The sequence below is a fragment of the Heloderma suspectum genome, chromosome 3 (assembly GCF_057233095.1).
Source record: "Heloderma suspectum isolate Gila_16-S chromosome 3, 16-S_ref, whole genome shotgun sequence".
Lineage (NCBI taxonomy): Eukaryota > Metazoa > Chordata > Lepidosauria > Squamata > Helodermatidae > Heloderma > Heloderma suspectum.
The window spans coordinates 14,276,233-14,292,942 of NC_139460.1; the positions used below are offsets into that span (position 1 = coordinate 14,276,233).

General features: G+C 44.6%; 1 protein-coding gene across 1 annotated transcript in view; it reads right to left on the reverse strand.

Annotated features, from left to right (window-relative positions):
• DLG2 (discs large MAGUK scaffold protein 2) overlaps positions 1-16,710 on the reverse strand; it is a 1,591,953-nt gene that overhangs the window by 777,127 nt on the left and 798,116 nt on the right. The gene's annotated exons all lie outside the window — the stretch shown is intronic.

Genomic DNA, 16,710 nt, shown 5'->3' on the forward strand with positions numbered 1-16,710 from the left:
GTTGCTTATAGATGTATATCAAGTTTCATCATAACATCTCAGTGCTCAAGGAAGGCACCACACTGAAGTATGTTTTACATATTTCCTTGCTCTCATGAAAAGAAGTTCATAACGTTCAAATTTCATTTGAAATGTCGAATCACGTCCTGGAAATGTCCGTGAACCAAATTTCATTATTGTGTGTTAACACAGATAACCCCTTCATGGATCACTGCCTTGTTGTGGTGAAGGGGCTTGCGTAACTCAGTGAAGCCATAAGCTATGCCGTGCAGGGCCACCCAAGACAGACAGGTCATGGCAGAGAGTTCTGACAAAATGTGGTCCACTGGAGAAGGAAATGGCAACCCACTCCAGTATTCTTCTTGCCAAGAAAACCCCATGGAACGTATCACAAGGCTAAAAGAGATGACACCAGAAGATGAGCCCCTCAGGTCAGAAGGTGTCCAATACACTACTGGGGAAGAGCAGAGGGAATTTCCAAGTAGTGCCAGAAAGAGTGAAGCGGCTGGGCCAAAGCCAAAAGGACACTCAGCTGTGGATGTGTCTGGTGGTGAAAAGAAAATACGATGCTGTAAAGAACAATATCTTTAGGAACCTGGAATGTAAGATCAATGAATCAAGGTAAGCTAGAGGTGGTCAAACATGAGATAGCAAGATTGAACATCGACATCTTGGGAATCAGTGAACTAAAATGGACAAGCATGGGCGAATTTAATTCAGGTGACCATTATATCTACTACTGTGGGCAAGAATCCCTTAGAAGAAATGGAGAAGCACTCATAGTCAATGGAAGGGTGGGAAAAGCACTACTGGGGTACAATCTCAAAAACGATAGAATGATCTCAGTATGAATCCAAGGCAAACCATTCAACGTCACAGTAATTCAGGTCTATGCCCCAACCACTGAGGCCAAAGAAGCTGAGGTTGATCGGTTCTATGAAGACCTACAACACCTTCTAGAACTAACACCAAAAAAAGACATCCTCTTCATCATAGGGGATTGGAATGCTAAAGTAGGAAGTCAGGAAATCACTGGGATAACAGGCAAGCATGGCCTTGGTGTACAAAATGAAGCAGGACAAAGGCTAATAGAGTTTTGCCAAGAGAACACGCTGATCATAGCAACACTCTTTTCCAACAGCACAAGAGGCGACTCTACACATGGAAATCACCAAATGGTCAATACTGAAATCAGATTGATTATGTCCTTTGCAGCCAAAGTTGGAGAAGCTCTATACAGTCAGTAAAAACAAGACCTGGAGCTGAGTGTGGCTCAGATCATGAGCTGCTTCTTGCAAAATTTTGGCTTAAATTGAAGAACGTAGGGAAAACCACTAAACCATTCAGGTACGACCTAAATCATATCCCTTATGAATATACAGTGGAGGTGAGGAATAGATTTAAGGGATTAGACCTGACAGACAGAGTGCCTGAGGAACTATGGATGGGAGGTATGTAATATTGTTCAGGAGGCAGCAACTAAATCCATCCCAAAGAAAAAGAAATGCAAGAAAGCCAAGTGGCTGTCTGATGAGGCTTTACCAGTAGCTGAGGGAAGAAGGGTAGTGAAAAGCTAGGGAGAAAGGGGAAGATATATCCAACTGAATGCAGAGTTCCAGAGAATAGCAAGGAGAGACAAGAAGGCCTTCTTAAATGAACAATGCAAAGAAATTGAGGAAAACAATATAATGGGAAAGAATAGAGACCTCTTCAAGAAAATCGGAGATCTCAAGGGAACGTTTTGTGCAAAGACAGGCATGATAAAGGACAAAGAAGGCAGGGACCTAACAGAAGCAGATGAGATTAAGAAGAGGTAGGAAGAATACACAGAAGAACTATACAGGAAAGATCTGAATGTCCCTGATAGCCATGATAGTGCGGTCACTGAACTTGAGCCGGACGTCCTAGAGAGTGAATTCAAGTGGGCCTTAAGAAGCATTCCTAACAACAAAGCTAGCAGAGATGACAGTATTCTAGCTGAGCTATTTAAAATCCTAAAGGATGATGCTGTTAAAGTGCTGCACTCAATATGCCAACAAATTTGGAACACTCAACAGTGGCCACAAGACTGGGAAAGGTCAGTTTACATTCCAGTTCCAAAGAAGGGCAATGCCAAAGAGTGTTCAAACTACTGTACAATTGCACTCATTTCACATGCCAGCAAGGTTATGCTCAAAATCCTACAAGCTAGGCTTCAGCAGTATGTGAACCTAGAACTACCGGAAGGACAAGCTGGGTTTCGAAGAGGCAGAGGAACTAGAGATCAAATCGCCAACATTGGCTGGATCATGGAGAAAGCAAGAGAATTCCAGAAAAATGTCTATTTCTGCTTCATTGACTATGCTTAAGCCTTTGATTGTGTGGATCACAACAAATTGTGGCCAATTCTTAAAGAGATGAGAGTACCAGACCACCTTACCTATCTCCTGAGAAACCTGTACGAGGGTCAAGAAGCAACAGCAAGAACCGGACATGGAACAACCGATTGGTTCAAAATTGGGAAAGGAGTACGACAACGCTGCATACTGTTGCCCTGCTTATTTAACTTATATGCAGAGTACATCACGAGAAACGCCAGGTTGGATGAATCACAGGTCGGAATTAAGATTGCTGGAAGAATTATTAACAACCTCAGATACACAGATGATACCACCCTCATGGCAGAAAGCAAAGAGGATCTCAAGAGCCTCTTGTTGAGGGTGAAAGAGGAGAGTGCAAAAGCTGGTTTGAAACTCAACATTAAAAAAAACGAAGATCATGGCATCTGGCCCCATCACTTCCTGGCATATGGAAGTGGAAGAAATGGAAGCAGTGACAGATTTTATTTTCTTGGGCTCCAAGATCACCACAGACAGTGACTGTAGCCATGAAATTAAAAGACACTTGCTCCTTGGGAGGAAAGCTATGGCAAACCTAGACAGCATAGTAAGAAGCAGAGACATCACCTTGCCGACAAAGGTCCGTATAATCAAAGCTATGGTTTTCCCAGTAGTAATGTATGGCTGTGAGAGCTGGACTATAAGGAAGGCTGAGCGCAGGAGAATTGATGTTTTCCAACTGTGGTGCTGGAGAAGACTCTTACAAGTCCCCTGGACTGCAAGGAGGTCAAATCAGTCAATCCTAAAGGAAATCAACCCTGACTGCTCCTTGGAAGGACAGATACTGAAGCTGAAGCTCAAATATTTTGGCCACCTAATGCAAAGAGAAAACTCCCTGGAAAAGACCCTGATGCTGGGAAAGATTGAAGGCAAAAGGAGAAGGGGACGGCAGAGGATGAGATGGCTAGATAGCATCACCGATGCAATGAACATGAACTTGAGCACACTCCGGGAGAGAGCAGAGGATAGGAAGGCTTGGCGTGCTATGGTCCATGGGGTCACAAAGAGTCGGACACGACTCAATGACTGAACAACAACAACACAGATTTCAAAAAAATCAAACAAAGAATGCCAGACAGGTAGCTTAAACTAAATGCCTGACTTTGTTTGACCAATTATCCACACTCCCTCATTGACTGAGTGCCATTTTGCCATTTACCAAACTCTGATGCACTTGATTTCGCTGATGTATGAAAGCTCCTTCATGGATCACTGCCTTGTTGTGGCGAAGGGGCTTGAGTAACTCAGTGAAGCCATAAGCTATGCCGTGCAGGGCCACCCAAGACGGACAGGTCATGGCAGAGAGTTCTGACAAAATGTGGTCCACTGGAGAAGGAAATGGCAACCCACTCCAGTATTCTTGCCAAGAAAACCCCATGGAACGTATCACAAGGCTAAAAGAGATGACGCCGGAAGATGAGCCCCTCAGGTCGGAAGGTGTCCAATATGCTACTGGGGAAGAGCAGAGGGTATTTCCAAGTAGCGCCAGAAAGAGTGAAGCGGCTGGGCCAAACCCGAAAGGACACTCAGCTGTGGATATGTCTGGCGGTGAAAAGAAAATCCGATGCTGTAAAGAACAATACTGTTTAGGAACCTGGAATGTCAGATCAATGAATCAAGGTAAGCTGGAGGTGGTCAAACATGAGATGGCAAGATTGGACATCGACATCTTGGGAATCAGCGAACTAAAATGGACAGGCATGGGCGAATTTAATTCAGGTGACCATCATATCTACTATTGTGGGCAAGAATCCCTTAGAAGAAATGGAGTAGCACTCATAGTCAACAAAAGGGTGGGAAAAGCAGTACTGGGGTGCAATCTTAAAAATGATAGAATGATCTCAGTACGAATCCAAGGCAAACCATTCAACATCACAGTAATTCAAGTCTATGCCCCAACCACTGAGGCCGAAGAAGCTGAGGTTGAGCGGTTCTATGAAGACCTACAACACCTTCTAGAACTAACACCAAAAAAAGATGTCCTCTTCATCATAGGGGATTGGAATGCTAAAGTAGGAAGTCAAGAAATCACCGGGATAACAGGCAAGCATGGCCTTGGTGTACAAAATGAAGCAGGACAAAAGCTAATAGAGTTTTGCCAAGAGAACATGCTGATCATAGCAAACACTCTTTTCCAACAGCACAAGAGGCGACTCTACACATGGACGTCACCAGATGGTCAATATCGAAATCAGATTGATTATGTCCTTTGCAGCCAAAGATGGAGAAGCTCCATACAGTCAGTAAAAACAAGACCTGGAGCTGACTGTGGCTCAGATCATGAGCTGCTTCTTGCAAAATTTTGGCTTAAATTGAAGAACGTCGGGAAAACCACTAAACCGTTCAGGTATGACCTAAATCATATCCCTGATGAATATACAGTGGAGGTGAGGAATAGATTTCAGGGATTAGACCTGATAGACAGAGTGCCTGAGGAACTATGGACGGAGGTCCGTAACATTGTTCAGGAGGCAGCAACGAAATCCGTCCCAAAGAAAAAGAAATGCAAGAAAGCAAAGTGGCTGTCTGATGAGGCTTTACAAGTAGCTCACGAAAGAAGGGAAGCGAAAAGCAAGGGAGAAAGGGGAAGATATACCCAACTGAATGCAGAGTTCCAGAGAATAGCAAGGAGAGACAAGAAGGCCTTCTTAAATGAACAATGCAAAGAAATCGAGGAAAACAACAGAATGGGAAAGACTAGAGATCTCTTCAAGAAAATTGGAGATCTCAAGGGAACGTTTTGTGCAAAGACGGGCATGATGAAAGACAAAGAAGGCAGGGACCTAACAGAAGCAGATGAGATTAAGAAGAGGTGGCAAGAATACACAGAAGAACTATACAGGAAAGATCTGAATGTCCCTGATAGCCATGATAGTGCGGTCACTGAACTTGAGCCGGACATCCTCGAGAGTGAAGTCAAGTGGGCCTTAGGAAGCATTAGTAACAACAAAGCTAGCGGAGATGACAGTATTCCAGCCGAGCTATTTAAAATCCTAAAAGATGATGCTGTTAAAGTGCTGCATTCAATATGCCAACAAATCTGGAACACTCAACAGTGGCCACAAGACTGGAAAAGGTCAGTTTACATTCCAATTCCAAAGAAGGGCAACGCCAAAGAGTGTTCAAACTACCGCACAATTGCACTCATTTCACATGCCAGCAAGGTGATGCTCAAAATCCTACAAGCTAGGCTTCAGCAGTATGCGAACCGAGAACTACCGGAAGTACAAGCTGGGTTTAGAAGAGGCAGAGGAACTAGAGATCAAATCGCCAACATTCGCTGCATCATGGAGAAAGCAAGAGAATTCCAGAAAAACGTCTATTTCTGCTTCATTGACTACGCTAAAGCCTTTGATTGTGTGGATCACAACAAACTGTGGCAAATTCTTAAAGTGATGGGAGTACCAGACCACCTTACCTGTCTCCTGAGAAACCTGTACGAGGGTCAAGAAGCAACAGTAAGAACCAGAGATGGAACAACCGATTGGTTCAAAATTAGGAAAGGAGTACGACAAGGCTGTATATTGTCGCCCTGCTTATTTAACTTATATGCAGAGTACATCATGAGAAATGCCGGGTTGGATGAATCAGAGGTCGGAATTAAGATTGCCGGGAGAATTATCAACAACCTCCTATATGCAGACAATACCACCCTAATGGCAGAAAGCGAAGAGGATCTCAAGAGCCTCTTGTTGAGGGTGAAAGAGGAGAGTGCAAAAGCTGGTTTGAAACTCAACATTAAAAAAACTAAGATCATGTCATCTGGCCCTATCACTTCCTGGCATATAGAAGGGGAAGAAATGGAAGCAGTGACAGATTTTACTTTCTTGGGCTCCAAGATCACCGCAGATGGTGACTGTAGCCATGAAATTAAAAGACGCTTGCTCCTTGGGAGGAAAGCTATGGCAAACCTAGACAGCATAGTAAGAAGCAGAGACATCACCTTGCCGACAAAGGTCCGCCTAATCAAAGCTATGGTTTTCCCAGTAGTAATGTATGGCTGTGAGAGCTGGACTATAAGGAAGGCTGAGCGCCGAAGAATTGATGCTTTCGAACTGTGGTGCTGGAGAAGACTCTTACGAGTCCCCTGGACTGCAAGGAGGTCAAATCAGTCCATCCTAAAGGAAATCAACCCTGAGTGCTCATTGGAAGGACAGATAATGAAGCTGAAGCTCCAATATTTTGGCCACCTGATGCGAAGAGAAAACTCCCTGGAAAAGACCCTGATGCTGGGAAAGACTGAAGGCAAAAGGAGAAGGGGACGGCAGAGGATGAGATGGCTAGATAGCATCACGGATGCAATGAATATGAACTTGAGCACGCTCCGGGAAAGAGCGCAGGACAGGAAGGCCTGGCGTGCTATGGTCCATGGGGTCACGAAGAGTCGGACACGACTGAACGACTGAACAACAACAAACAACTATGAAAGCTCAGACTTGCAAATTAAAGCAAAACAAAATTATCACCGGGGTCAAAACTGTATTCCTGTTCAGCAAACCTCCAACCATTTTCCCTTGCTGTTACTGAGTCTCCACATAGCATAGATGGGGATGGGTGAACTCACCCCATCCTGCACCGCGTGCCGGACCCTCACCAGCCATGCGGTGAGCTGCTGGGTGATGTGTGGGTGCCCGGCGAGCAGTGCCCAGCCGCCCACTCCCCTGCTGAGCCACTATTTTGTGTAAAAATGGTGGCTCAGCCTTTTCCATAAACAACCATTTACACAAATGGTGGCTGTAAAGGGGCCATTTATGCAACACTGCAGACAGCTTTATGGCCTCCATTTGCATAAATGGTTATTGACAAAAAAAAGGCCAAGCTGCCATTAATGGGTCCCAGTAGTGGGTCAGGAAGGGAATGGGGGCCACACTCTTGCCCAACTCGACGCGTGCCAAGCCTGGCAAGTGTGGGGATCCACGGACCTGTATATGGGGGGCCAAGCTAGTGAGAAATCACCAGGATTTGAGCACCATCAGACACCTGCTCCGTCCCTAAGCATAGAAACCAATGATAGAGTGACCATAGAGAATGGAGAGTGAGGAAAGAACAGATACCCTTTTATCAGCAAGGTTTGTTGCCTTTTGACCTAAAACCTGCATGCAAGAGGACCAATGCCTTCAGAGCTAAGCGATCTCTCCCACAGTTCCTCCTCCAGACAGAAGTTGTCCGTAATGATGAGTAGGGATGTCAGAGAAATCTGCAACAGAACCAAATGAGTTTGGATTTTTATCTATCTGGCCTGCAGATTCTGCAGTAAACTGGCTTTTCCCCATTGGGCAGTTTCCGTGGACTTGTGGACTAGGTTTAAAAAAAGAAGAAGAAAAAAAAAACTTTCCAGAATTTTACACAAACTTTGCCATAGAAAAATACGCAAAAATTAAAAACACCTGCCCCAAAATGCAAATTTCCCTCATAGGCTAAAACATGAAAATGCGCATTTGGGGGGAATTTGAGCATCTGAGGAGAATTTGCACATCTTTGCACTTGCAATTTTGCGCAAATTTAGAAACAAAAAAAATCCTATTCCGCCAATGGGTGGACAACAGAACAAAAGGTGCCTGACAATCTGTGAAGCACAGACGGAACAGATTTTGCACGATCAGTACATCCCTACTCCTGAATACATTCCTTGGCACTTTCCATCACGGCTGTCACCAGAGGTTCTTGCCTGTGCTGCTACAGGTCCACCATCCACTCTCCCACTCACTATCTCTGAGAATTCCCATGCCCCAACAGAACAGCCTCCCTTGTATAAACAATATATGTGACTAAATATATTAAGATGGCACAGAGACCTATTTTTTCAGATGGGAAACATGACATTTTGACAATGATGGCCAACTACTGGTCTGCAGGAAATATGAATCACAGTGCCGCTGTTATGTCCACCTACCCGCCCTGTCCTTTGCGGCTCTTCAGAGCACACAGTGTCCTGGTTTTCAAATGATTCAGAGTGAAATACATTGAAGTGGGTTAGCTTTGTACAATACAAATAAACGCACTACCTAATAGGAAACACCTAAGGTCCTGATGACTTTTGCTAGAAGCTGAGCACTTAAATATGCTGTTTATTTCCAAAATCACCCTGGGGTGGACTGTGAAAGGCAAAAGTGGCAACTGCAGGATAAAGGCACGCACATTTTATTCAGATCCCAGCATTATCATATTGCTCAAGTCAATCATATTGCTTTCCAGGTCAGGCTGTGCCTTTCTCCGTCTCATGCAAGGTGCTTGCCTCCATTCAACACCAATGGAAAGTAAAACCTCAGGCAAGGCAGCATTTGTGCATTGCAACTGTTCAATACAAAGGCAAGACACATCAGCTGAAAATGCTCTGCAGGAATTCTTCTCAGTCTAGTGATGTCATTTCTAGGCCTGTGCAAATGTTCTCAGTTTTTTTTTAAAATACCATTTCCTTCAAAGTAACATAAGCAGGATGTAGCCAAAACAAAAAATATCTCCCCACAACTCACTGCACTGAATATTCACATTGTTTCAATATTTTTGGACACTAGGGATGGGAGAATCAGGGATGTTCAAGGTCTCCCAAATGCTCCAACTTCTCTTCAAAGCTCAGTTCAGCTCATTTCCATTCTTGCTTGGGACCTGGGTTTTTTCAGTTTGTTTGAATGGGAACACTGCACCCTTCCTTTTTTTAAAAAAGTGCACATTTTTTTAAAGTGCACCCTTTTCCCCCATTGACCAAAACATGGACATTTTAATTTTTAAAAGGGCACAATCTCAAAAATGTGCACTTTTAAAAACACACACTTTAAATTGTGCATTCTTAAAATTGTGCATTTTTAATGTGTGCATTTTTAAAAGTGGGGAAAACAAAATGGCAGCTGTCAGCCAACAAGCAGTGGGGATGCTGATGAGTCTTGCCCCCCCAAAAAAATCAAAAGAAGGAAGTTGTTTCACCCCATCTTTCGACACCAAATCAATCCCAGTATCAGTGGAAAGTTTGAGTTTTCAGATGTTTGGCTCAGGTTTAGTGCAACCTGCAAGGAATGGAAATAGAACATTTTTGGAGGAGAGGAAGGAGAGATAACATATTTCCCCTTCATCTAAAAAAACCACAAAAAACAAAGCTGCCATGCATGGAAATCCTCTTAAGAAGTATAGGTTTCAAGTCTGCAACACGAGCTTGCAAATATTTATTGCATCAGTTGCCTTTCAAACCTTGCCCAGCAGCACAATACTGGAAACACAAGCCCAGGGTTGTAAATTCTATTTGCCGTCTTACATGAATTGTAGGGGGTAGGGGTGATATTTGCGAGGGGTCAGTGGTGGGAGATAGGGGGGTGCTTAACACTTTCCTCACTCACTGCTTTGCTCCTCCACAAACCCAGTCTGCAGACCAGTGCTGTCCTCTGACAGAGCTGCTTTCCAGATTCTGAATCCAGTTGGATGAAATGAAAGGGGAAAGTGAGCAAGAAGGTGTGGTTGCAGGGGAGAAAGGAGTAGTTGCAGGGGATAAAAGAGTGTCTGCAAGGGAGAACGGAGTAGTTGCAAGGGAGAAAGGAGTAGCTGCAGGGGATAAAAGAGTGTCTGCAAGGGAGAACGGAGTGGTTGCAAGGGAGAAAGGAGTAGCTGCAGGGGATAAAAGAGTGTGTGCAAGTGAGAACGGAGTAGTTGCTGGGGAGAAAGGAGTAGTTGCAGGGGATAAAAGAGTGTCTGCAAGTGAGAACAGAGTGGTTGCAAGGGAGAAAGGAGTAGCTGCAGGGGATAAAAGAGTGTCTGCAAGGGAGAACGGAGTAGTTGCAGGGGAGAAAGGAGTGGCTGTGGGAGAGAAAGGAGTGGCTGTGGGAGAGAAAGGAGTGGCAGGCTAGAGAAGGGGAATACTACATGATCCATGAGACTGGTGTTTGCTGTGTAACCCTTGGCTCCAGATTCAAATGCAAGTTCTGAGCTCACATACAGCTACAAGCTTAAAACACCTCTTGCTTCTGACATGATATTTCCTAGCCTCCAAATAATAGAACTGCCTATCTGTGTAAAGTTTGGACTTTCAGGGAGGACCAAGATCAAGGCTTATCCTTTTTAAAAATGCAAACGTATAACTGCCTCTAAGGGGAATATTTCTTCCCTGGCAACTTGGCATATTTTTCTCCACAAGCCCCCCACACACACTTTTTTTTGTTTTTGTTTTACACCTGAGCTAGTCAATTAAGATGAACTCTCTCATAATTCAATACTGCAGCCACAGCAGAGGCCCGTTGCTGGAGAAACTGCATGGAGGTGAGATGCTAATTAAATTCCACTGAACTCAACTCGTTTAATATTCCGGGCTTTTTGTGGTGCCTGGGGGAGAAGTGTGTGTGGGGGGGGAAGCCTGAGCAGAAAATACCAACCTTCACGTTGTACCTGTGCATTATATTTAATTTAGCGCATTTGGGCATGTATATCCGAGTTAATAAATTGTGATCCAGTGCTACGGGAGAAGATACAAGATTAAACCTTCTACAGTGTCTGATTTTTTTAAGGATTATTTAGGGTTGAAGACTCTAGCAAATATTAATCAGTACAACATCAGCACAGAAGGGGGGCCTCAGGGTAGGAAATAATATTTAGCATAGATATAATTATTACCGCCACCACTACCACCCTTTCCGTCCCACCTTTTTGTCATGCAGCGTTGGACTGTTGTTGTTAGGAATTTATAGATCTGTTGGCGGGGGGGGGGGAGTGAAAACTTGATGGATTTTTCTGGTTCACCCCAATAGATTTTGTTCCATTCCCCCCCGCCCCAGCATCGATTCAATCTGTAGCAAGCTGAGCCAATACATGGATTGCCCCCCTTTTTAAATGGCAGCAATTTGCGTAATATGGGGGGGGGATCTTGAAATTTGCATTGTGTTGTGTTACAACAAATTGTGTTGTAATTTTTTTAAAAAAAGATTGGCCATTTTGCACAAGTGCACATGATCGCAAGTCTGCCTGTCCACTATGTAGCTCCACAGAGGCATATTCCCCTCTTGTCTTTATCCTTATTGCTTTCATCCGCTCCACACACTACTTCATTTAGCTCAGCAGAGCCATATTTCTTACCTGTCAAAGAACTTGTCAATTCCCCACCTCCTTCAGTCAGAAAGTGCCAAAGTAGAGGATGAAATTGACAAACGTGACCACAGACCTCCAAAGTAGGGATGCTGTAGAAATTCAAGGTAGACTAAAATGAGCTCGGATTTCTAAGAATCCGACCTGTGGAATCCACTGTGGAGTGACCCCCACAGGCTGTACGTAGTCCATGGGCTTTCGGATGATTTTTTTTACTTTCCCGAAATTTACGCATATAAATTCATAGGAAAATATGTAAGTTTCTGCTGAGGAAACCTTGAATGGAATGGAGGACAATACGCTAAATGTTATGTACGAAGGTAAATTATGTAAATACTTATGCAAATATTTATATAACTATTTGTTTATTTTTCTGCATGAAGAAAGAAAAATACTTGCATCCGTTGTGGGTGGACGACAGAACAAAAGGCAGTTGACAATCCACGAAACACAGACGGAGCGGATTTTACACAGATCATACATCCCTACTCCAAACGTTGCCTAACTAAGATAAGGCAATGAGGGGGGTGGGTCTCAAACTGGGGTTTCCAGCAGCCTGTCTTCGGCACCTTAACTCCTGCACCATCAGCACTCTGGTCTCTCAGCCAACCAGTCAGATCAAGCTCTCACAGGAGCCTTCTAGGCTGCAGGTCTAGCCTGAACACAGTCAGCTGACAGCATGAATAATATCAGCTGACCCAACAGGCCAATAGCGATGAACCAGACCTCACATACCCTCACATCCAGGCCAGTTCATCAGCCTGAGCAGCTCAGCTCCACACACATGCCCCGTACACCATTTTCCTAGCCTGCTTCCTTTGGAATCTGTCCACCAGCCTGTCTTTGACCACATCAATTGCCCCCTGGCCCTGCGGATCCTTCTTGCAACAGAATGACCCTGATGTAGTCTGCCCCGAAGCTTGGCCAGAGACCGACCCACCAATCCAAGACAGACGGTGCCCACACTGATTTCCAAAGCCTAGCAGCTGCTAACAAGCAAAGGGTCCATTCTAAAGCACACAGCCAACCATTATTTATTGACTCAGCTCTAGCACTTTAGGGAATTGTAAAAACAAATCTGTATACACTCTTAGCAGTCCTTACAGAAACCTTGCAAGGGAAGCCAGTGTTGTTCATTTTACCGATATGGAACATAGGAGGCTAACAGAGATTGTAGCTTATCTAAAAGTATCTACTGAGTTCATGACAGGGAAGAGAGAGTTGAAGCAGGGGACTTCTCAGTTCAACCTCTTCACCCACTAGACCTCGATCTCTTACAATTCTGTGTATGTATGTATGTATGTATGTATGAATGAATGAATGTATGTGTATGTATGTATTTATTTATTTATTTAAAAAGCTCATGTACTGCTGTTCTCCATGTTGGGTGAATAAAGTTGTATACAATTTAAAAAACACTCATAGAATAAAGTCACAGCAACGAGAGAGAGGGGAGGGGAAGGAAGGAAGGAAGGAAGGAAGGAAGGAAGGAAGGAAGGAAGGAAAAGTTTCTCCTGTCTAATCCTGGTGGCGGCTGGTGACACTGGCAGTGAGAAGCAGTGGAAGCTAGTAGCCCCAATGTCAGTGGGGCAGTGAATCCACTCCGGGTTTCAGTCAGAACCAGTCTGACCTTGGAGAACTCCTTTAGAGTTCTGACTGGTTCTGACTGAAACCTGGAATGGATTCACTGCCCCACTGACATTGGAGCCTCCAGCTCCAATGTCAGGTAAACTGAGAAGGTAAACTGCCCCCAACGTGTTGTCTACCATATGTGTTTGGTTACAACTCCCAGCATATCTCATCCTGCTGGGATTTGTAGTGCAAAACAGCTGGAGGGCACCAGTTTTCGGGCAGCTGGCCGAATCTAAAATCCCTTGCAGTGTTCAGCTCACAATATAAATTAAAATTATTCCACCATCTTTTGCATGCACAAGGTTTGTCGGTCTACCTGAGACTGAAGCCTTCATTTAATGTAAGACAGGTGAAAACTCCCAAGTGAAACACAGAAGTAGCAGCAGATGGACAGTCTCACAGGAAAACTTGTAGCCAAACGTTATGGGAGGTTTGTGAACTTGTGAATGTGTGAAATTGGCCTATTTATTTATTTATTTATTTATTATTAAATTTATTAATCACCTATCTGGCTGGTCACCCAGCCACTCTGTGTGATGTACAGAGTATATAATACATCAGTTTAAAACAATAAAATTCTACAGTAAAAACATATTTCTAAAAATACCCTAACCCACCCCAAATGCCTGCCTGAACAACCACATTTTTAATGCATGGTGGAAGCTCATTAAAGAGGGGGCATGGCGGAGTTCCCTAGGGAGGGAGTTCCACAGAGTGGGGGCCACCACAGAGAAGGCCCTCTCCCTTGTCTTCACCAACCTAGCTGTCCTGGCTGCTGGGACAGAGAGAAGGCCATCCAGGATGATCTTGTTAAGTGGCCTGTCTGGTGTTGCTGGAGGTGCTCCTTAAGATAGGCTGGGCTGGAACCATATAGGGTTTTAAAGGTCAAAACCAACACCTTGAATTTGGCCCGGAAAACAACTGGTCCTGGAAAACAAAAGCCTATTCCTTTCCTGCTGCTGCTGCTGCTGCTGCTGCTATTCCCCTTCACCTCTGCCACCTCTTGTTTTGGGGGAACAGAAGCAGTGCTGCTGCCAGTAAGCATCAGCTGCCAGCTGCCATTTTACTTTGCCAATAATGCATTCTGAGTAATGCGCTGTGCTTTGAGCTCTGTGGAAGACAGGCAGGATACAAATATCATAACTCAATAAATCAATAAAATGCTGCCTCTGTACATTTAACCATTATTGGTAGAACTCATACCCTGTCTTTCCTGAATATGTCTGTTGTTTTTGAAAGCCCATCTAGGTTAGTGGCTATCACCACACCTTACGGCAGTCAATAGTCAGGGCCAGTAACAAGGATAGGCATGGTTGGGCAACTCTCAAGGACCCACACCCAAACAGAGAGCCACTGGGAAGAGCCTCTTTTCACCATTGCAACTGGGCCCATTTACGCCTGTAACCTTGCATATATCAGCCATTCGCAGTGCCATTTTGCAGAAGAGCAAATGTGTGCATATCTGCGCCCGCCAATTATTTACTTTTTTTTTGGCAAGATGGGAGCCGCAGAGATCGCTGGATGGGCCCAGGCTCAGCAAGCGGGGGGGGGGGTTAGATGGGGCAGGGGGCTCAGTGGGTGAAGCTGGGGGCAGCAGGCAGGGGGATGTCTGCTGGATCCCCAGACCCAGTCGGGCACCTGGAGCATACCCAGCAGTAGGTGCCCCTGCCTACTGGTGCACTGGCTCTCTGCCTGTCAAGCAAGCAAGTGGTAGCAATAATGAGAACGAGAAGGAGGAGTAAGAGCAGCTCATGACGATGGCCATGAGAAGGTAGACTCAGTGAGGGAGGGTGCCATGGAGGGTGTCCTGCGCAAGGGCCCTTAAAAACCTGGAGGTAGCACTGTCTGGAGGGTCACAGGTTGCCCGCCCCTGGGCTAGGAGTACCAGAGCCTGACAGCATCCATCACAAGGGCCTTCTGTCAAGTAAGGATGTACGGACTGTGTAAGATCCACTCCGTCAGTGTTTCGTGGACTGTCAGGCACCATTTGTTCTGTCGCCTCCTTACGGCTGGATGCAAATTACTGTTTTTTTCATCATGCAGAAAAATACGCAAATAATTATGTAAGGAGTTTTGTAACAATTTCCATAGTTCACCTTAGTATGTAACATTTAGCTTATTGTCCCCCATTCCATTCAACTTTTCCTCAGCAGAAACTTGTGCATTTTCCTATGAATAAATATGCATAAACTTTGGAAAGTATTTTAAAAAAAGATCTGAAAGTCCACGGACTCCATGCAGCCTGAGGGGGTCACTCCGCAGCGGATTCTGCAGGTTGGATGCTTAGAAATCCGAGCTCATTTTAGTCTGTCTCGAATTTCTCCAGCATCCCTACTCTCAAGTTCCCACCAAACATGTTTCAGATGTTGGTGGGACAGAAAGAAGTTACTGTCCCAAAGTCCTAAAAGCCTGGGCCAAGTTGTATGGGAGAAAACAGCTTTTTGGATAACCTGGCCCCAAGCTGTACAGAGCTTTGTGGGTCATAGCCAGCACTTGAATTGCATCTAGATATAAACTGGTCATGGACCACTGCCTTGTTGTGGCAAAGGGGCTTGCGTAACTCAGTGAAGCCATAAGCTATGCTGTGCAGGGCCACCCAAGACGGACAGGTCATGGTGGAGAGTTCTGACAAAATGTGGTCCACTGGAGAAGGAAATGGCAACCCACTCCAGTATTCTTGCCAAGAAAGCCCCATGGAACATATCACAAGCCTAAAAGATATGACGCTGGAAGATGAGCCCCTCAGGTTGGAAGGTGTCCAATATACTACTGGGGAAGAGCAGAGGGAATTTCCAAGTAGCGCCAGAAAGAGTGAAGTGGCTGGGCCAAAGCCAAAAGGACACTGAGCTGTGGATATGTCTGGTGGTGAAAAGAAAGTCCAATGCTGTAAAGAACAATATTGTTTAGGAACCTGGAATATCAGATCAATGAATCAAGGTACGCTGGAGGTGGTCAAACATGAGATGGAAAGATTGAACATCGACATCTTGGGAATCAGCGAACTAAAATGGACAAGCATGGGCGAATTTAATTCAGGTGACCATCATATCTATTATTGTGGGCAAGAATCCCTTAGAAGAAATGGAGTAGCACTCATAGTCAATAAAAGGGTGGGAAAAGCAGTACAGGGGTACAATCTCAAAAACGATAGAATGATCTCAGTACAAATCCAAGGCAAACCATTCAACATCACAGTAATTCAAGTCTATGCCCCAACCACTGATGCCAAAGAAGCTGAGGTCGATCGGTTCTATGAAGACCTACAACACCTTCTAGAACTAACACCAAAAAAAGATGTCCTTTTCATCATAGGGATTGGAATGCTAAAGTAGGAAGTCAAGAAATCACTGGGATAACAGGCAAGCATGGCCTTGGTGTACAAAATGAAGCAGGACAAAGGCTAATAGAGTTTTGTCAAGAGAACATGCTGATCATAGCAAACACTCTTTTCCAACAGCACAAGAAGCGACTCTACACATGGACATCACCAGATGGTCAATATCGAAATCAGATTGATTATGTCCTTTTCAGCCAAAGATGGAGAAGCTCTATACAGTCAGTAAAAACAAGACCTGGAGCTGACTGTGGCTCAGATCATTTTCATTTCATTTTTTCATTTCATTTCATTTCTATACCGCCC